This window comes from Mustela nivalis, assembly GCF_964662115.1.
Source record: "Mustela nivalis genome assembly, chromosome: 16".
Lineage (NCBI taxonomy): Eukaryota > Metazoa > Chordata > Mammalia > Carnivora > Mustelidae > Mustela > Mustela nivalis.
Genome location: NC_139035.1, coordinates 23,114,730 through 23,137,335, shown reverse-complemented (window position 1 = coordinate 23,137,335; position 22,606 = coordinate 23,114,730). Strand labels below are relative to the sequence as shown.

Here is a 22,606-nt window from a genome sequence, read left to right as displayed (position 1 = left end):
CTCAGTGTTCTGAGACTAAGCCCCCCCCCCCCACTTCCCAGGCTCTGTGCTTGGCTCGGAGACTGCTTATGATTCTCTCTCTCAGGGTTCCTGGGTAGCTCAGTCAGTTGAGCATCTGACTCTTGATTTTGGTTCAGGTTGTGATCTTGGGGTCATGGGATTGAGCCTGCGTTTGGGCTCCACTCTCTGCAGGAAGTCTGTTCAGGATTCTTTCCCAATTAGGAAGGATTCACGACTCTATTATCATTGTAACAAAAAAAAGTGTAAAATATTGAGGAATAAACCTGGCAAAAATGTACAAGATATTCGTAGAGCAATTTGTAGACAAAATAAATACGGAAGGGCACCTGGGTGGCTCAGTGGGTTGAGCCTCTGTCTCTCACTCAGGTGATGATCTCTGGACCCTGGGATCCGAGCCCTGCATTCGGCTCTCTACTCAGCAGGGAGACTGCTTCTCCCTGCCCCCCACCCCCGCCCCATCTCTCTGCCTACTTATGATCTCTGCCTGTCAAATAAATAAATAAATAAATAGGGAGACATAGCCTATCACGAATAAGAAAAATCAGATAATAGAGTCATGGCCTACTAGAGATATACATATATCTCTAGTAGTAGTATATATATAGTATATAGTAGTGTATATATATCTATAGATATATTATATATCTATAATATATAAGATATATAATATAATATTACAATATAATATAATTATATTATAATATATGTTATATATTATAATATAATTATATAATATATAATAATATATAATATAAGATATACAATAATATATAGATATACAATATATAATTATATAAGATATATAGTTATATATATTATATAGATATATAATTCAGGTTTAATAATTGAAACAATGTGGTACTGAAAAAAGGATTAACAAACTAATGGAATTGACAAGAAAGCACAGAAACAGGGTCACTTGGCTGGCTCAGTCCATATGTCACCTGTCCATGTGTCACAGCTCAGGGCTGTGAGCTCAAGCCCCACATTGGGTATAGAGATTACCTAAAAAAAATTTTTTTAAATCACAAGAGAAAGGTATATATTGGGGTCTCTGGGTGGATCAGTCTAATAAGTGGCTGCCTTCAGCTCAGGTCATGATTCTAGTGTCCTGGGATTGAACCCTGAATCAGGCTCCCTGCTCAGTGGGAAGCCTGCTTCTCCCTTCCTCTGCTTTTGTGCTCTTACTTGCCCTCTCTCTCTAATAAATGAAATCTTTAAAAAAAAGAGAGAGAAAGAATAAGGTGTACATATTTATATATATATATTTATATATATCATACATATTTATATATATATATATATTTATAAAAGGTGTGTGTGTGTGTGTGTGTGTGTGTGTATGTATAGGCACAGAAACAGACCATACTATGGCAACTTGACATACAATAGGGCTTTCAGTTGAGAAAAGATCCTGAATGAGACTTACTTTTACAAATTTACCTCACATCAGGGTAACTGGCTGGCTGAGTCAGTAGAGTATGTGACTTTTGATGGAGTTGTGAGCTTTAGCCCCATGTGTGGTGTAGTGTTAACTTAAAATTAAAAAAAAAAGATTAAAAATTTACCTCATATCAAACAAAATTAAATTCCAAGTGTGTGATTAAAGATTTAAATATGGGGGCGCCTGGGTGGCTCAGTGGGTTAAGCCGCTGCCTTCGCCTCAGGTCATGATCTCAGGGTCCTGGGATCGAGTCCCGCATCGGGCTCTCTGCTCAGCAGGGAGCCTGCTTCCCTCTCTCTCTCTCTCTCTCTGCCAGCCTACCTACCTGTGATCTCTCTTTGTCAAATAAATGAAATATAATCTTAAAAAAAAAAGACTTAAATATGAAAAACAAAACGTGTGAAACTTCTAGGATAAATTATAGGAAAATTTCTCTGTGATTTTATGATGGAAACATGTAAGACAAAATGCTCAAAACGTTAAGGAAAATATTGCTAGCTCCTGCTCATCAAAATACGATTTCAAGAGAGAGAAAAGGACAAGAAACACCAGAAGCGACATTGTAATAGATATGACTGACATAGTGTTAGTACTCATAATATTTTTTATTAAGTTTTTAATTTTAATTCTAATATAGTTAACATAAAGTGTTACATTAGTTTCAGGTGTACGATCTAGTGATTCCATAATTCTATACATTTTTTTTTAAGATTTTATTTATTTATTTGCAGAGAGAGATCACAAGTAGGCAGAGAGGCAGGCAGAGAGAGAGGAGGAAGCAGGCTCCCTGCTGAGCAGAGTGCCTGATGCGGGACTTGATCCCAGCACCCTGAGATCATGACCTGAGCCGAAGGCAGCGGCTTAACCCACTGAGCCACCCAGGCGCCCCCCATAATTCTATACATTACTTAGTGCCCATTATGGTAAGTAGACTCTTTCATTCCCATCATCTATTTCACCCATCTCCCCACCGACCTCCCCTTTGGTAACCTTCAATTTGTTCTTTATAGCTAAAGGTCTTGGTTTGTCTCGTTTCCCCCGCCCCCTTTATTCATTTGTTTTGTTTCTTAAATTCCACATATGAATCATACGGTATTGACCTTTCTCTAACTGACTTAGCATATACTCTCTAGCTCCATCCACGTTGTTGCAAATGGCAAGCTTTCATTCCTTTTTATGGCTGAGTAATATTCCATTGTACATATACACCACCTTTTCTTTATGTTTGTTTCTCAATGGACACTAGGGCTGCTTCCATAATTTGGCTATAGTAAAAATGGTACAATAAACATGTACGTTCATGCATCCCTTTGAATTAGTGTTTTTGTACTTTTAGGGTAAATATCCAGTAGTGCAATTACTGGATCTTAGGATAGGTCTTCTTATAGTTTTAAACAGTGATGATATTAGTTTGCATTCCCACCAACAATGTATAAGACTTTCTTTTTCTCTACATCCTCACCAACACTTATTATTGTTTGGGTTTTTGATTTGAGTCATTCTGACAGGTGTGAGGTGATATCTTATTGTGGTTTTGATTTGCATTTCCCTAATGATGAGTGATGGTGAGCATCTTTTCATGTGTATGTTGGCCATCTGTCTGTCTTCTTCAGAGAAATATCTGTTCATGTTTTCTGCTCATTTTTATTTTTATTTTTTATTTTTTTAAAGATTTTACTTATTTATTTGACAGACAGAGATCACAAGTAGGCAGAGAAAGAGGAGGAAGCAGGCTCCCTGCTGAGCAGAGAGCCCGATGCGGGGCTCGATCCCAGGACCCTGAGATCATGACTCGAGCCGAAGGCAGCGGCTTAACCCACTGAGCCACCCAGGCGCCCCAAAGTGAGAGTCTTTTAAGAGTTAGTATTTGAGCTAACAATGTAGATGTACAGACTTTTATATACTAGACTTCAAGTCATGTATAGTAACTTCTTTTTTCTTTTTTTTAAAAACATTTTTTTTTATTTATTTGTCAGAAAGAGAGAGAGCAGCAGTAGGCAGAGGGAGAAGCAGGCTCCCTGCTTGAGCAAGGAACCCAATGCAGGACTTGATCCCAAGACTCTGGGATTATGATCTGAACCAAAGGCAGATGCTTAAATGACTGAGCAACTCAAAAAGAGTAACTTCTGCCATACTCTGTTGTTGAAACAGTTACAAAACCTCACCCACTAACAAAGGGAGGGGACATAGACTCTACCTCTCTCTCTCTCTCTTTTTTTAAAGATTTTATTTATCTTTTTGACAGAGATCACAAGTAGGCAGAGAAGCAGGCAGACAGAGAGAAGGCCAATGTGGGGCTTGATCCCAGGACCCTGGGATCATGACCTGAGCCAAAGACAAAGGCTTTAATGCACTGATCCACCCAGGCGTCCCTAGGTTCTACCTCTTAATGGGAGGTATGTCAAGCTCATATTATAAAAAGAGCACGTGGATGGAAATTTTTTTTTTTAAGATATTATTTTTAAGTAATCTCTATACTCAGTGTGGGGTTCAAACTCACAACCTTGAGATCAAGAGCTGCACACTCCACTGAGTGAGCCAGCCAGGGACCTCAAATGGAAGATACTTTTGTAGGTACCTTTAGAAAATACTATCTTCCATAGGCAGTATTTACTGAAATGGAAGATGTGTAGACCTTATGATTCATAATTTCACTCCTGGATATTTACCCCATAGAAATTCCTTCCCATGTGCATCTGGAGACACATCACTTTGTAATTATAGAAAACTAAAAATAATGAAAATGCCTGGAAACACTGGAATGGATACATAAAGAAAGATATTTTTGTAAGTGAAAATGAATGAAATTTAGCAACGCAATTGACATGGACAAATCACAAAAACAATGTGGAACTGAAAAAGCAAACTCTAGAATACATATATCATTTATATTACGGTCACAAATAAACAAAGCTGCTTATGCTACTTTGTTATACTATTTAGGAACATCTGCGTTTGTGTTAAGCTAGCAAATTACAGAGAAAAACAGAGGAGGTGATTAATATAAAAGTCAAGATAGTGGTTTTAGGAATAGAGAACGAGTAAAAGAAGCAATCTGGAAGGGGCATATTAGAAGCTTTAAGATTCTGGGATTTTCATTTCTCAAGTTAGTGGTAGCTATTTAGTGTTTGATTTATTATTCTTTATTTTTTATTTTTTAATTTATTTTATTATCTATTTTTTTAAAGATTTTATTTATTTATTTGTCAGACAGAGATCACAAGTAGGCAGAGAGACAGGCAGAGAGGGAGGAGGAAGCAGGCTCCCCGTCGAGCAGGGAGCCTGACACAGGGCCTGATCCCAGGACCCTGGGATCACGACCCAAGCCAAAGGCAGAGGCTTTAACCCACTGAGCCACCCAGGCACCCCATATTCTTTATTTTTTAAAGAGTTTTTTTTTTTTTAAAGACTTTATTTATTTGACACAGAGAGAGAGAAATCACAAGTAGGCAGAGAGGCAGGCAGAGAGAGAGGAGGAAGCAGGTTCCCTGCTGAGCAGAGAGCCTGATGAGAGAGCTTGATTCCAGGACCCCGGGATCATGACCAGAGCCGCAGGCAGAGGCTTTAACCCACTGAGCCACCCAGGCGCCTGTTATTACTCTTTATTTTTTAAAGATTTCTTTATGTATCTGAGAGAGAGAGAGAGAGAGACAGAGTGGGAGGGGCAGAGGGTGCAGGAGAGAATCTCAAGAAGACTCTTCACTGAGCCTGGAGCCAGACTAAAGGATCAATCCCACAACCGTGAAGATCAGGACCTGAGCCAAAGACTGAGCACAATTTTAATTTTCATTCTATGTAGAATGTAAATTAGAAGGGAGACAGTCCTCTAATGTTTGTGCAAGTCTGCCTTCTGACCTGAAACGTAAGGAACTGCATTCATTGTTACATGCTAATCTTGCAACAGCGTGAAATGAGAGCTGTTCGGTGAAATTAACTGTTGCTTCACCTTATTCTCATTATTATTTAAAATGAGGTCAGGGGCGCCTGGGTGGCTCAGTGGGTTAAGCCTCTGACTTTGGCTCAGGTCATGATCTCAGGGTCCTGGGATCGACCCCCCCGCGTCGGGCTCTCTGCTCAGCGGGGAGCCTGCTTCCCTTCCTCTCTCTCTGCCTGCCTCTCTGCCTACTTGTGATCTCTCTCTCTCTCTGTGTCAAATAAATAAATAAAATCTTAAAAAAAAATGAGGTCAGCCTCAGGGTGCGTGGCTGGCTCAGTTGGTAGAGTGTGTGGCTCTTGATCTCGGGATTGTGAGTTCAAGCTCCACATTAGGTGTATAGAGATTACTTAAAAAAATTTTTTTTTAAAGAAGATTTTATTTATGTGACACACACACAGAGTGAGCACAAGCAGGGGGAACTGCAGAGGAAGAGGGAGAAGCAGGCTCCCTGCTGAGCAGAGAGCCCGACGCGGGGGTCGATCCCAGAACCCTGAGATCATGACCTGAGCCAAAGAGAGATGCTTAACCGACTGAGCGACTCGTGCCCCGCCCCCCAAAAAACGAAGTAAAATTAATTCAGCCCCAACAACCTAGTAGGAAATTTAGTCAAATTTGTAGTAGGTAGCTATTCACTATGTTGCTAAAACCACCACAATTATTACTTGAATTTTTACTGGTAATCTCTACAGAGTTAGATTCCTGTGAAAATAAAAACTGGATAGTTAAAACATTGCATAGAGGATCTTATATAGTTCTAGAGAGAGTGATTATTTTGGTTTTGTTTTTGGCTTTGTTTTTCCCTGAGCATGAGGTTTAATATTTTCCTCCTCTCCTTCTAAAGCAACATACCAAGAAGACATATGTCTCATTACTGCTCACTGGCCAGCCCAACTCTGGGTCAGTGAACTTTTCTCCTGTAGAAAATATTCACTGTGCCAAAGGATGCTTGGTAGTGACTCGGACTGGGTAAACTTGTTCTCTATTGCTTATACTTCACATGTCCTGAGGGCAAAAGACTTGACTTTTCATACCTATCACTCCCTCCCGCTTTTGGATTTCTTAAATCCACCATATCTAGAGAAATCTCTTAAAGTATACCTCCTACTTCCAACATGTGATTCAGTTAAATTCAAAACCTACTTACTGGTGCCTGCAGTCACTGTGATAGACACTATACCGGTGAATCAAGCATTGGTAATACTATCTCTGTTTGTCAGAAGCAATACAGAATTGTGTGTGTGTATGGTACTCGTGGGAATTTGGAGAAGGCAGTTAAAAAGTATATAGATGTTTGTAAACAAGGCAGCCATATGTAAGCCCATCAGTACCATTTGTAGGAGTGACGACAAAAGAACTAATTGAAGCCCACATGCCTTAAGTTTAATTCTTTAAAGGTTATAAATCAAGTTCACACAGACTATCAAAATCTATCCTCCTATTTTTATAAGGATCAAATAAGAGAATACATGTGATGCTATGGGTTTTTATGTGAGTGAAGGCCAAAAATGACAATTTAAGTATTATTGCATTTGTCTAAAATTTTGGCTGATGATCTAATGATGTTTGGATGAGGACAAAATTAAAACATATGCTATTTATATATTATCATGTATTTATTCCATAACTTTTATCTTGCTATTATTTGAATAAAATCATTAATTATTAGAAATAATTACCATAGAAGATTTTCATGTATTTGTGTTCTATCTGCTGTAATGATCTTAAGTATTAGTACACAAGTGTCCAAAATTTAAAAGTGTATGCGGCGGGGGCGGGGCACCTGGGTGGCTCAGTGGGTTAAGCCTCTGCTTTTGGCTCAGGTCATGATCTCAGGGTCCTGGGATTGAGCCCCAAAATGGGCTCTTTGCTCAGCAGGGAGCCTGCTCCCCCCTCCACTCGCCTGCTTCTCTGCCTACTTGTGATCTTTCTCTCTGTCCGATAAATAAATAAAATCTTTAAAAAAAAAAAAAAAGTGTATGCAGGGGTGCCTGTGTGGCTCTGCCTTCAGCACCTGCATTTGGTTCAGGTCATGATCCCAGGGTCCTGGGACCGAGCCCAAGTTGGGCTCCCTACTCAGCAGGAAGGCTGCCTCTCCCTCTCCAACCCCCTCTGCTTGTGTTCCCTCTCTCACTGTGTCTCTCTCTGTCAAATAAATAAATAAAATATTAAAATAAATAAATAAATAAAAGTATGCAAATTGAATGTGTTGAATATAGTTTCACTAAGAAAGCAAATGTAGGAGCACTTGGGTGCCTCAGTCGGTTAAGGGTCAGACTCTTTTTTTTTTTTTTTTTAAGATTTTTATTATTTATTTGACAGACAAAGATCACAAGTAGGCAGAGAGGCAGGCAGAGAGAGAGAAGAGAGAGGAGGAAGCAGGCTCCCTGGCTCAGCAGAGAGCCTGATGCGGGACTCGATCCCAGGACCTCGGGATCATGACCTGAGTTAACCCACTGAGCCACCCAGGCGCCCCAAGGGTCAGACTCTTAATCTCAGCTCAGGCCTTGATACCAGGGATGTGAGTTTGAGCCCTGCCAAAAAAAAAAAAAAAAAGAAAGTAAATGTATAAAAATTAATATAGGTTTTTAAATGTCATAGGAAGTGTAATTAATTAATATTAATATTTTAAGTCAAAATTATGTAAATAAAGATGACTTTTAAAAATAATTTTCTCATTGTTGAGGTATTATATGAAGTACAAAATCCTAAGTATACAGTTTGAAAAACTTTCACATTTGTGTACACCATGTAATCATCACCCTGACTAGGATATTACACATTTCTTGGGGTACCTGGGTGGCTCAGTGGGTTAAAGCCTCTGCTTTCGGCTCAGGTCATGATCCCAGGGTCCTGGGATCGAGCCCTGCATCGGGCTCTCTGCTCGGCAGGGATCCTGCTTTCTCCCTTTCTCTCTGCCTGCCTCTCTGCCTACTTGTGATCTCTCTCTGTCAAATAAATAAAATCTTTAAAAAAAAGATATTACACATTTCTTTTTTTTTTTTTTAAGATTTTATTTATTTATTAGAGAAAGAGATAGAGAGTGAGAGAGAGCACAAGGAAGGGGAGCAGCAGAGGGAATGGGAGAAGCAGGCTCCTCACTGAGCAGAAAGCCAGACATGGAGCTCCATTCCAGAACCATCATGAGCTGAACCAAAGGCAGATGTGTTCCTGGCTGAGCCCCCAAGTTGTCCCGATATTAACCATTTCTAATACATCTGAAGGCTCCCTCATGCCTTCTTTCAACTGATAACATAGCAAAAGGTAACCACCATTCAGACCTCTAGATTAGTTTGGACTGTTTTTAAAAAAATAAGTTTTTTTGAGATATAACCCACATACCTCACAATCCAGCCAGTTAAAGTATACAAATCAATGGTTTTTAGTGTATTCATACAGCTGAGCACCGTTCACCACAATTAATTTAATTTTAAAAAAGATTTTATTTATTTATTTGAGAGAGAGGATGAGAGAAAGCAAGCACAAGAAGGGAAAGGTCAGATGGAGGGAGAAGCAGACCCCTTGCTGAGCAGGGAGCCTGATGTAGAACTCGATGCTGGGACTCCAGGATCATGCCCTGAGCTGAAAGGGTGGCGCAACCAACTGAGCCACTAGGGTGCTCACCACATTTAATTTTAATACATTTTTATCACCCCTCCCAAGGAAACTCTGTATCTATTAGCAGTTATTCTGGTTTTTCTTTTTTAAAGAAAACTCTATTCCTAACATGGGACTTGAACTTACAACTCACAGATCAAGAGTTTCATGTTCCACACATTGGGACAGACAGGTACCCTTATTAGGCCCTTAATTTCCCTCCAGTTCTCCCAGCTCCATGTAACCACCAAACTACTTTTTGTTTCTATGGATTTACCTATTCTGCACATTTAGTATGAATGGAATCATACAATATGGGCTCCTTTGTGACAGACTTTTTTTTCCTTAGTAGAATGTTTTCGAGTTTAATCCAAGTCATAGCATATATCAGCACTTTCTTTCTTTCTTTCTTTCTTTTTTTTTTAAGGTTTGATTTATTTACTTCAGAGAGAAGAGCGAGAGAGGGTGAGCATAAGCATAGGGGAAGGGGCAGAGGGAAAGGGAAAAGCAGGCTCCCTGCTGAACAAGAAGACTGATATCAGGCTCGATCCCAGGACCTGGGATTCTGACCCTAGCTGAAGGCAGATACCCAACCGACTGAGCCACCCAGGTGCCCCGTACTTCATTTCTTTTTATGGCTCAATAATATTCCATTATATGGATATATCACATTTTATTTATCTCTTCGTTAGTGGGTGAAAATTCAGGTTGTTTTCACTTTTTAGCCACTATGAATAATGCTGCTATGTTTCGTGGTCATGCCACTTCGAAGAATGAAGAGGTAGACCAAATGAAGAGTGGTGGGCTGCAAAGCAGTTTACGGAGCCATAATAAAGTGGCAGTACAAAGCTCCCGCAAAGGGAAGGATCCCAAGGGAGTTGCCACCAGTGTGTCTAAGTCTAGGGGGGGTTTAAGGACTTGTGGGTGGGCTGCTTTAATCTAATTAACCCTCCCTGCACCTCTCATCCAATCAGATTTTTGCCATCTATCTTTTGAAAGGGTGGAGGGCTCCTTCCTCAGGGGGTGTAAAATCCTTTTAAGTATGGTTTCCTCTTCGGGTGGTGGGAGCTCCTGTCCCTGTCTGCCTTCCAAATGTCCTTCATCAACTCTGTTTAACTTTCACACTGTCTTGCTAAGTGGCACAGCATTTAAGCAATTTTTTTTTTATTTTAAAGATTTTTATTTATTTATTTGACAGAGAGAGATCACAAGTAGGCAGAGAGGCAGGCAGAGAGAGAGGAAGGGAAGCAGGCTCCCTGCTGAGCAGAGAGCCCGATGTGGGACTAGATTCCAGGACCCTGAGATCATGACCTGAGCCGAAGGCAGCAGCTTAACCCACTGAGCCACCCAGGCGCCCAGCAATTTTTTTTTTTTTTAAAGATTTTATTCATCCTGGGGTCCCTGGTGGCTCAATGGGTTAAAGCCTCTGCCTTTGGCTCAGGTCTTGATCCCAGGGTCCAGGGATCAAGGTCCAGGGATTTTATTCATCCATCTGACAGAGTTCTCAAGTAGGCAGAGAGGCAGGCAGAGAGAGAGGAGGAAGCACACTCCCTGCCAAGCAGAGAACCCGATGCGGGGCTCATTCCAGGACCCCGGGACCATGACTTGAGCTGAAGGCAGAGGCTTTAACCCACTGAGCCATCCAGGTGCCCCGAGCATTTTTGCCTTCAAGTTTATTTTGTCTGTGGGGCGCCTGGGTGGCTCAGTGGGTTAAGCCGCTGCCTTTGGCTCAGGTCGTGATCTCAGGGTCCTGGGATCGAGTCCCGCATCGGGCTCTCTGCTCAGCAGGGAGCCTGCTTCCCTTCCTCTCTCTCTGCCTGCCTCTCTGCCTACTTGTGATCTCTCTCTGTCAAATAAATAAAATATTTTTTTAAAAAAGTTTATTTTGTCTGATATTAACACCGACACTTAAGCTTCCTTATGGTTGCTTTTTGCACAATACATCTTTTTCCTTTTCCATTTAAAAAATGTGAACCTATGTGTATCTTTGAATCTAAAGAGTGTCTCCTAGGGCACCTGGGTGGCTCAGTCCTTAAGCATCTGCCTTCGGCTCAGTCCATGGTCCCAGAGTCCTGGAATCGAACCCTACAGTGGGCTCCCTGTTTGCTTCTCCCTCTCAAATAAATAAATAAAATCTTTAAAAAAAAAAGAGTATCTCCTAAAGATAGCATACAGCTGGATCTAATTTATTAATATTTATTAATGACAATCTACATTGGATTGCTCAGTTCATTCACTTTTAATGTTGCTACTATCGATGTAATTGAACTTAACATCTGCCATTTAAATTTTTCTTTTCTATGTCTCACAACCTTTTTGTTCTCTTCTTTGTTTTTGTTTATTTGTTTGTTTTCATTACCTGAATATTTTCTAGTGTAACATTTTTTTAAAAGATTTTATTTATTTCTTTGCCAGAGAGAGCAAGAGTGAGAGAGTGAACTTTTTAAAAAAGATTTATTTATTTGTCAGAGAGAAAGAGAGCACAAACAGGGGAGCTGCAGGCAGAGGGTGAAGCAGGCTCCCTGCTAAGCGGGGAACCTGATGTGGGACTTGATCCCAGGACCATGGGATCATGACCCGAGCCATAGACAAACACCCAACCGACTGAGGCCCCCAAGCATCCCTCTAGTGTAACATTTAAATTCCTTTACTTTTTTTCACTTTTTAAAAAGATTTTACTTATTTATTTGACAGAGACACAGCGAGAGAGAGAACACAAGCAGGGGGAGTTGGGAGAGGGAGAAGCAGGCTTCCTGCTAAGCAGGGAGCCCAATGTGGGGCTCAATCCCAGGACCCTGGGATCATGACCGGAGCCAAAGGCAGACGTTTAAGGACTAAGCCATCCAGTGGTCCAGCCACCCAAGTGCCCCTTTTCACTTTTTTTAGAGTTATTTTCTTATTGATTCCTCTAGGGTTTAACAAATTATCCTAAAGGTTCATAATCCTCTTTAGATTTATACCCACTTAATTTCAGTGAGATTAAAAAAAATAATCTGTGGTGATTCAGGAACTCTTTTTTTAAAAATTTTATTTATTATTTATTTGACAGACAGAGATCACAAGTAGGCAGAGAGGCAGGCAGAGAGAGAGAGGGAAGCAGGCTCCCTGCTGAGCAGAGAGCCCGATGTGGGACTGGATCCCAGGACCCTGAGATCATGACCTGAGCCAAAGGCAATGGCTTAACCCACTGAGCCACCCAGGCACCCTGATTCAGGAACTCTTGAGGGTGTTTCCTCTTATGTGTATATCCCTTGAACTATTGTTATATTTGAACTATTATTTTATTTGTGGCAGTGCCTAAAATGTGCTTCGCTATTTTGATAGAGAGAATCAACAGAGTCAAGTTTTCTGCCTGTTTAACTGGGGTAGATGGTGCTTGCCTATTATACACCAACACTTCTGTCTGTAGAAAAACAAATGATGATTTCAGAGCATGGAAGATGACTGAAACACAAAGAATGAAATTGTGCCTGACATCTGTTTTGTTTGGGATCTGCCCCACAATCTCAGGACTTATGCCTTCTGTTGGCTTCATTAACCCATTCAGTGTATTTATCTGGTGGTTCTTGCGTACTGTGCTGGGTGCTTCTGGAATACATTAATAAAGCAGGGTTCCAGCTCTCCCAGTGTTTTCAGGGACATAGCAATCTAGGTCGTTCTGATTTACACTCTTGACTCATTGTCCTTAGTGCTTAGCCACAAAACTTCAACTCCAGCTGAGTCTAACTCTTTCACTAGGCTGAAGTGCCAATGAAGAAATTACACAAACTTGGGCTGGGATAGTTTTTAAAAATCTTATTTATTTTATTATTATATTTTATTCATTAATTTAATTTATTTATTTGACAGTAGAGAGCGATCACAAGTAGGCAGAGAGGCAGGCAGAGAGAGAGAGAGAGGAGGAAGCAGGCTGCCTGCTGAGCAGAGAGCCTGATGCCGGGCTCAATCCCAGGACCTGGGGATCATGACCTGAACCGAAGGCAGAGGCTTAACCCACTGAGCCACCCAGGTGCCCCTGGGCTGGGATATTTATTGCTTGTTTGGTATCAGTCAGGGAGATGTGAACCTTTGAAGAAGTGAGATATCTGTATTTTATTTTATTATTTATTTGTTTAGGGAGAGAGAGCAAGTGAGAGAGCATGAGTGGGAGGGCTAGAGGGAGAGGGAGAGAGATAATCTCAACATACCCTGCGGAGCAGGGAGCCCGATGGAGGGCTTGATCCCACGGCCCTGAAATCGTGTGTCCTGCTGAAACCAAGAGTCGAATGCTCAACTGATTGTACCATCCAGGGGCCCCAAGATGTTTGTGTTTTAAACCCTGGTGTGGTTCCTTTTCAGTCTCCCTTTCTGGTTCCCCATAGAACCCAGGGCTTTCTTGTGACTGAGCTCAGTCCCAGGCTCAGGCCATTGTTTTCTTCCTTCCCCACATCAAATTTTAGGTGGATCTCTGGGTTAGCATTAGATGGCTTTTACCTATGACCTGTTCAACCTTTGGTTTTATTTCCCATAGTAAGTGTGCAATATCAACACAACCAGAAAAACAACAACAACACGTTAAAGTGATTTTATTCTGAAACCAAAACAAAACTTGATTGCTTCTTGTTCAGTTTCTTTAGGTCTCAATAAGAGATGGATGAGTTCAGCTGATATAGCAAGTAGTTTTTCTTGCCCTTTGTCCAGGATATATTTTCTTACCTCATTTAGCATCAACTTGGCAAACTCAATAACTTAGCCATTCTGGGGCATCTGGGTGGCTCAGCTGGTTAAGCATCTGTCTTGGGCTCAGGTCATGATCCCAGGCTCCTGGAATTGAGTCCTGTATTGGGCTCCTGGCTCAGCAGGGAGCCTGCTTCTCCCTCTGCCTGCTGCTCCCCCTGCTTGTTGCTTGCTCTCTTTCTCTCTGATAAATAAATAAATAAATAAAATCTTAAAAAAAACAAAACAAAACCCAGCCATTCAGCTTGCTAAGCTAGATATCCTAGCTACATCTTTAATCCCCACATCCAAACACTTACTAATTCTGTCAATTGTCCTTTTAAATAGCTCTCAGATATGTCCCCTTCTTCTCACCCCGCTTGCTGCTACCCTTAGTTTAAGCATTTGTCATCCTTCATCTATGTTACTGTAATGCCCTCCTTATTGAGCTCAAGTGCAGTTGCATTTCCCTCGAGTTCAGTCTCCTAAATAGTGACTCTTCTCTATGGAACGTCTTTCACTGGCTCTTCTGAGAGAGTCTATGTCAGATTGTCCCAGCATGGCCTACATGCTTCTTCTTCTTCTTTTTTTTTTTTTAAGATTTTATTTATTTGTCAGAGAGAGAGAGAGAGAGCTAGCGAGCGCACAGGCAGACAGAATGGCAGGCAGAGGCAGGGGGAGAAGCAGGCTCCCTGCCGAGCAAGGAGCCCCATTTGGGACTCAATCCCAGTATGCTCGGATCATGACCTGAGCCGAAGGCAGCTGCTTAACCAACTGAGCCACCCATGTGTCCTGGCCTACCCACTTCTTAAGCACTGACACCAAGTGGATCTCCTGCTGCTTCTTGTTCAACAACACTCAAACTGCCTTCTTTTCTAGTTGGCTTTGGTTCCCTCTTATCTGTTGGCCTTTGACTTTGTTTTTCCTTTGGTCAGAATGTCCCTCTTCCCTTGCCTGCCAACTAAACTCCTCCCCTACTGGTTCGGAAGGGGGAGTCAGTCCTTCTCCATTCAGCCTTCCCTCTCATAGAGTGCAGGCTGTGAAAATCATCCCATCTGCTCCCACTGTATCCAGAAGATAGCAACATCAACAGTGATGATGGATCTCGGGGTAGAAATTATAAAATAACTGTTGATGTTTATTGAACACTTTTATATGCCAGTATCTGTGCTTGGGGCTTCTTAGGTACTAATGTATTTAATCCTCACAATGACCCTGTTAGGTGGGCCTTTTTATCACTTCATTTTATTATAACACTTGGCCCGTTGTCTTTTTTCATTTATTCATTTGAGAGAGTGTACGAGTTAGGAGAGGGACAGAGGAGGAAGGAGAGGGACAAGCTGACTCCCTGCTGAATGTGGAGCCCAATGTGACACTGGAACCCAGGACCCCGAGACCATGCCTGAGCTGAAACCAAGAGGCATTAGCTTTAACTGACTAAGCCACCCAGGTGCCTTAACACCTTACAAAACATAAAAAGATGGGGCACCTGGGTGGCTCAGTCAGTTAAGCATTTGATTCGGCTCAGGTCATGATGTCCAGGTCATGAGATTAAGGCCTATGCTGGGCTCCACGCTGGGCATGGAACCTGCTTAAGATTCTCTCTCTTCCTCTCCCTCTGCCCTGTCACCCCCCAACATGTGTGTGCTCTCTTTCTCTCTAAAAAAGAAATAAAAATAAGATAGGACTTGGGACGCCTGGGTGGCTCAGTTGGTTGGAGGACTGCCTTCGGCTCAGGTCATGAACCGGGAGTCCCGGAATCGAGTCCCGCATTGGGCTCCCAGCTCCATGGGGAGTCTGCTTCTCCTTCTGACCTCCTCACTCATGCTCTCTCTCACGATCTCTCTCTCGAATAAATAAATAAAATCTTAAAAAAAAATTAAGATAAGACTTAACAACAAAAAGTCCAAACAGCATGGTTGACTCTCCTACCTCACTCTCCAACCTGTCTCATACCATCCACAAATGTGCTTCAGGCCTCCTGGCCTGTTCCTCACGTAAGCAAAACTATATATCAGCATCAGCACCTTAACACCCATTGTCCACTGTTTAGAATGCTCTACTTCCCCATGGTTGGCATACTTGGCTCCTTCATCTCTTTTTCTTTTCTTTTTTTTTTTTTTTTTTTTTTTAAGATTTTATTTATTTATTTTACAGAGAGAGATCACAAGTAGGCAGAGAGGCAGGCAGAGAGAGAGGAGGAAGCAGGCTCCCTGCTGATTAGAGAACCTGATGTGGGGCTTTGATCCCAGGACTCTGAGATCACGACCTGAGCAGAATGCAGAGGCTTAACCCACTGAGCCACCCATGTGCCCCTACCAGCTCCTTTTGCCATCTAGTTGGCAGAAGCACCAGTCACAGTTGTAGAGGAGGCAAGCTCTGAATCTGACTGACTGTTGGGGCCAGCTCTGGGGTGAACAGTGCTGCAAATCTTCTTGTTTAAAGGTTCACAGAGTAGTCAGTTCAAATAAAGCTGATCCATTTGTTCAGGGTGCTTTAATAGGGTCATGGGTGGCTATCTCAGCTCTTGGAGTAGGGTCTCAGTCATTAGGCAGGCTAGGATAGCTCGCAGTGGTTTGTAGGCTGAGTGTGACCCCTCAGTCTCTCCTGCTCTCATCCGTTGCTTTGTACCTACCTTTACTCTAAATTCACCTAAATCGGATTAACTGTTGCATCTTATCTACATCCTAAATCTCTCTGCATCATTAAGTTCCTTTGATTAGGAAGCCTCCTTTTAAATTTTTTTTAAAGATTTTATTTATTTATGATAGACACAGATCACAAGTAGGCAGAGAGGCAGGCAGAGAGAGAGAGCGGGTGTGGGGGAAGCAGGCTCCCTGCCCAGCAGAGAGCCCGACGTGGGGCTCCATTCCAGGACCTTGAGATCATGACCTGAGCAGAAGGCAGAGGCTTAACCCACTGAGCCACCGAGGCGCCCCTCCTTTTTAATTTCTTAATTGTTGCAATAAATTTCACTGTTTCCTTATCTAGTTCGCCTGTGAAGGCCACAGTCAAGTATAGTTTACGAAGCAGTAAAGCATCCCATGATGAACGCTGCTGGCTAAATGCTTCAGTTTTGTTCCTAGAGGGTTAGTTCCAACGTCAAAGATCCCGGGTTCTAGGGGCGGCTTCTCTGAGTCTCCGGAAGAGGCACCAGACCCGCCGGTCTGGAGCTATCGCGCCGGGTGCCGTTTCGGACGTTCTCTCAGCCTCCTCTCTGCCGCACATCGGGTCGCTGAAGCAAAACGAAAGCAAGCTGCAGCCACGGGTGTCACAACCCGATCGCGCGTAGCTCCCGAGTCCAGGAGCCGGGGCCAGGTGGGCTCTCCCCTCCCGGTACCCGGGAGCCCGGGAAGGGGCGGGGCGGCCGTGGGCGGTGGGCGGAGCCTGGCGGCGACCTGGGCCGCCAATAAAATCGCGAGCCGGAGCGGGCCGTGCGCTTGACGCTGCGTAGCGGGTTGCGGACTTGCGGGCGGAGGGGCCGGGGAGCGGGTGAGCTCCCGTCAGGGCATCTTTCTGCCGGCCGCGCGGTGCCGGCTTCCCTGCTTTGCGGTTCCCGACGAGGTCTCCGCTGTCGGGCTCCGGCCCCAGGTAATGCTCTTGAGGACCCGCGCCTCACTTCCCGCCCGGGTCCCCCCGCCTCAGCCGCAGAGGAAGGGGGAAGAAGTGGCGGCTTGCACCTCCGGCCCGGCGGGCCTGGCCTCGCTCTGGGCCAAAGGGTGGGGGAGGCGGCCCGGAGCCGCGGGCAGGGGAGGCTCCGTGAGTCCTGGGGAGTTTGGGGGCTGGGGTGGGCGGGAAAGTTACGGTGGGGGCGCCCTTTAAATCTTGGAGGTTTGTTACGTGCCCCCCAGATCCCGTGGCATCTGTCAAGCTGGGAGTAAAGTAATGAATTAGAAGACATTCTGTTGAAAAAGCGAAACCAAAAATGTGCCCAAGAAGCCTAGAATTGATTTGGGGGAAAAGTGTGTCAGGGGGCAGGTGGCGCCTCAAGGCATCGAAGGCTGGCTGGGCACCAAAGTAACCATGCTCATATTTTTAAATATTAAAGTGCAATTTTCTGTCACTGTTAAATGTTAATAGCCATTTAGTTTCTCTGATAGGTATATTTAGAAGTTATTTGTAACCGAGAAACAACTGTAAACGCTGTTTTTCTTATTTATATGTAGATGAAGTTCACTGGTCACTTTCTAAGTCGTAGTTGAAACTACTTTTTTCAGAGTACCTTCCTTTGGCACAGAATTCATCTTGAAGCGGTCCCCCCCCCCCCCCCCCCCGCCTTGATGTGGGTAGTATCAGTGAATGACTTGTTGGGGACGTTTGTGTGCTCTCTAGGCAGGAGAATGGCTTTTGGAAGGAGCTCTGGTATATTCAAGACTAATTACTTAAAAACGCATGTGTATCCATGTCTCACATGCTTAGAACTCTTTTTTTTAAAAAAGATTTTATTTATTTATTTGACAGAGATCACAAGTAGGCAGAGAGGAAGGGAAGCAGGCTCCCTGCTGAGCAGAGAGCAGAGAGCCCAATGTGGGACTCGGATCCCAGGACCCTGAGATCATGACCTGAGCGGAAGGCAGCGGCTTAACCCACTGAGCCACCCAGACGCCCCTGCTTAGAACTCTTAAAACACTTGATGTTCTCCTAGAATAAAGACCAAAATACTGCTGCCACTCTTCTCCATTTTATTTTGGGCCACTTTCCTTCTGGTTCTCTAGACTCAAGCCACATTGGTTTTATTTTTGTTCTAAGAAGTCCTCTAAACCATCTCCTGGTCTTTTGGGGTCTCCTCCACCTCTGATGTGCCATTCTTTTTTTTTTTTTTTTTTTTTAAGATTTTATTTATTTATTTGTCAGAGAGCGAGCGAGCGAGAGAGGGAGAGCACAAGCAGGCAGAGCAGCAGGCAGAGGCCCAGAGAGAAGCAGGTTCCCCACTGAGCAAGGAGCCGGATGTGGGACTTGATCTGATGACCCTGGGATCTTGACCTGACCCGAAGGCAGCAGCTTAACCAACTGAGCCACCCAGGCGTCCCTACCATTCTCTTTTTTTACTCAAATCCAACCCATTCCTCAAGTTATCACTTGGGGAAACCCAGCCTTATCTCTTTTAAGCCCACCTGGTAATCTGTTTTCTTTAGCAGCAGGTAATCATCAGTTGTAATGCTTGTTCTCTTTGTTTAGCTTGTACCTTTCAGGAAGGCTGGGCTAGTGCATCTGTTTGTGTCTTAATTACCAGAGTCTGGTCAAGCACCTGGCACAAGGAAAGAATGAATGAGTTGGAGAACAGAGGAAAGAACTTGTTTGAATGGAAAATGTTAACAAGGGAGTTAACAAGGGAGTTAACAAGGGAGTTTGGGGAAGGAAATGAAAAAAGTTTTTAACAAAAGGCAGTTAATGACTGTTTTTTTTTTTTTTTTTTAAATTTGTCACTTAGAGTAAATAATTATATTGCCCATACAGATGTGAATGAGATCTTGGGTTTTTTAGCTAAGTGACTTAATCATTTAGAGATATTTAAATGTTGTAGGGTTGTACTTGGGTTAAGTCTTTGTTGGGAAGGGAAGGAGGAAACTTTATTTTTGGAATTGTAAATATATCTGCAATTGTTCTCTTTTCCTTCACTGACGGTGGAAGTGACACAGTGAAGTTGGTCCCTGAGAGTTAGTTGGTTACTCTTTGTTTTATATAGGTTCTTTTGAAAGTTTTTTTTTTTTTTAAGGCTTTAAAAAATTTATTTGACAGAGAGGGCGCGTGCACAAAGCAGTGGGGTGGGGAACGGCAGGCAGAGGGAACAGCAGGCTCCCTGCTGGGAGCTCCCTCTTGGGACTGGATCCCCAACATTCTGGGATCATGACCTGAGATGAAGGCAGATGTTTATGGACTGAGCCACCCAGGCATCCCTGAAACCTTTCTTGCTTGCTTATTTATCTATTTTTATTTGGGACAGAGAATGAGAGAGAGAGAGCACAAAAGTAGGGGAGGTCAGAAAGAGAGGCAGACTCCCTGCTGAGCAACTTCCTTCGACTCAAGCATTGTGACCTGAAGGCAGTTTAACCAGCCGAGCCACCCAGGCACCCCTGAAAGCTTTTTTAACAGGTACACTGCATGCAGGCCAAAGTTGACATTCAGTTGACAAATCAGTTTTGTGTTGCTTCTTTTTTTTTTTAAAGGATTTTATTTATTGGGGCGTCTGTGTGGCTCAGGGATTTAAGTCTCTGCCTTGGCTCAGGTCATGATCTCAGGGTCCCACATTGGGCGCTCTGCCTAGTGGGGAGCCTGCTTCCTCCTCCCTCTCTCTTGCCTGCCTTTCTTCCTATTTGTGGTCTCTCTTTGTCAAATAAATAGATAATCTTAAAAAAAATCTATGCAAAAGAAAATGATTCTATTTATTAGAGGGAGAGAGGCTTGCAAAAGCAGGGGGAGGGGCAGAGAGGGAGAAGCAGGCTCCCCCATGAGCAGGGAGCCTGATTCCAATGCTGGCATGATCCGGGTCGCGGGAGGCAGACACTTGACGAATGGACTGAGCCACCCGGGTGCCCCCTATGTTGGCTTTTTAATGTCACACTGAACATGACAGAACCAGTGCATAGATTGGAATCTTTGTATGTTGTATTTTAAAATAGCTCTCTGATCAGATTTATGTCCCCTTGAGTGAAAATGTTTCCATTGCCACTTACTGGTTGTGTGACTTTGGACAGGCTTTATAGTGTTTCTGAATCTTTAGTGTCTTTTAAAATGCAAATGTTAAATGTGATCCGTTGTGCACCTGCCCTTTTCCCCAGTACTGTAAATGTTACTGGATTAGTAAACATGAGTTCCTGCTTCCTTTATTGCTAGACCTTCTGAGAGACTGGTCTTATGATCACTGTTTCTACTTCCTCAACTCATTTTGCAACCCAGTCCAATATATTTCTTTGTCCTTCTTCCTGAAACAGATTGTACAAGTAAAGTAAATTGTAGCTATTGATGTCCCTAAATTGTGAAATATTCTAGGTCCCACCTCCTGTTTTAGTTCCCTCCTTCCTTTTTATTTTATTTTTTATTTTTTTGGTCTAACTTGAATTTTCCATGATACTGATCCGATTAGTTCTTGAATCTTTTAACTGGATTTATGACATTGCTTGCTCATAGTTTTACTCTAATCTCTCCTAGGCTTTGGGTTTTCACCGTTGTTTAAGTGCCTTGTAATATTGGGAAAATTACTTAACCTCTAGTATGGGAAGATAGTATCTACTGCATAGGTTGTTGTGAGAATTGAATGAGCCATAGTATTTACTAGGGAAATGTTAGCTTTATTATTTCCTAGATATTTCTTGATTTATGGTCTCTCCCTAGGAGATTTCCTTCCTGTGCCTTGGCCTTAGCTGACACTTATGAGTCCAAATCTTTGTCTATAGTCCAGACTTGTACATTCACCTGTCTGCTTTTTCATCATCACTTGGCTGACCCACAGACAATCAGACTGAACTTAACTACTCCCTTTTCCATCTGTAGTTACTTAGCTTGATGGCACACCCATAACCTTTGTAAGGTAAGGTTTCTAACAAATGCCTTTGGATATAGCCACCTGGATATCCTAGACACCAGCCTAATGCTTGTAAATTTATCTCCTTTATCTCTAATTTGTTCGTGAAGTCATTTGTTCATTTAATAATCACATGCCATTTGAGCCCTATTTCAGGTCCATTTGTGTGTGTGTGCTAATTATTCTTGCCATTCTCTCATTCTTCACATTCTTGCCTCAATTATCTTACTGAAAGATAAATATCAAGTCACCCTCTTGTTTATTTTTTCTATATTTTGTAAAAGTTTTTTTTAAGGGGGCGCCTGGGTGGCTCAGTGGGTTAAGCGTCTGCGTTCAGCTCAGATCGTGATCTTGGGGTCCTGGGATCTAGTCCCGCATGGAGCCCTCTGCTCAGCAGGGAGCCTGTTTCCTCCTCTCTTTCTCTCTCTCTGCCTGCCTCTCTGCCTACTTGCGATCTCTCTGTCAAATAAATAAATAAATTCTTTAAAAAAAAATCTCAGCACCCAACATGGAGCTCGAGCTCACAACCCCAAGATGAAGAGTATGATCAAGATCAAGGACTGAAAAAAAAAAAATCAAAGACTGAACCTGCTAGGTGCCCCTGTCCTCTTGTTTTTTAAACTAACTCTGCAGCTCCCTGTTTGTGTGAAGTTGAAAATGTCTTCTAATCAGTTCTGAGCGTCCTTGATCTTTTGTCATGCCCTTCCGTGTATCCTGTGGAATACCGTATTCCTTCTCTTCCATTAAGATTTAACCTAGATTTTACTTTATTTAGGAGACTTTTCCTAGGCACCAGTCTTGTAATTCCTTAATACCCTGTACATCTCAGGTATAGCTCTGTAATACCACTAGGTGTTATAATTATGTTTTTGTCTTTTACCCATTAGAATTTCACTCTTTGAGGGCAAAGGCTGTTATGTAGTCATTTTTGTATCCCAGGGCTTGGTACTGTAGTAGACCTCCATAAAATATTTAAAATAGTGAATCCGTCACCAAGGTCTGTACTTAGGTTTTTCATAAAGTGCTCTCTCCATCCCATCCTGATTTGATACCTAGAAACTTCATTTCTTCTTTGAACTCTGGCTAGAATATCACCTCTTCGATGAGGACTTGTTGGACTTCCCTAAATGGTTTGTTATACTGTATGTGTGTGAGTGCGCGTGCGCACCTGCGCAACCAGTGTGATGGGGGTACACCTCTCTGTTACACAACACATTTATCTGATGTCATTGTAGAAGGAGGTTCTTAATCTACATGAATTTTCACATACTTGACATGTGCCTTTAAAGTGTCAGAACTTAAAAGAAATTTTTTCAGTTCAAATTACAAAGCTTTTTTCCTGCCTTCTAAGTTCATTTTATTTATTTTAAAGAGTTTATTTATTTGGCAGAGA

The 22,606-nt window shown here is 42.6% G+C and overlaps 1 protein-coding gene and 1 long non-coding RNA gene across 7 annotated transcripts in view; both read left to right on the top strand.

Moving 5' to 3' along the window:
* Window positions 1-22,606, top strand: part of LOC309850341 — a 208,821-nt gene that overhangs the window by 111,623 nt on the left and 74,592 nt on the right. The gene's annotated exons all lie outside the window — the stretch shown is intronic.
* SOAT1 (sterol O-acyltransferase 1) overlaps window positions 16,887-22,606 on the top strand; it is a 75,772-nt gene continuing 70,052 nt past the window's right edge. Inside the window, exon 1 of one of the 6 annotated variants that reach the window (XM_082704094.1) lies at window positions 16,887-17,009. The gene's annotated coding sequence lies outside the window, so the exon portion shown is untranslated. Of the gene's footprint in view, window positions 17,010-17,066; window positions 17,283-22,606 lie in introns of those variants that run through there. The other 5 variants (XM_082704093.1, XM_082704092.1, XM_082704095.1 and 2 more) reach the window with 5 other exon arrangements.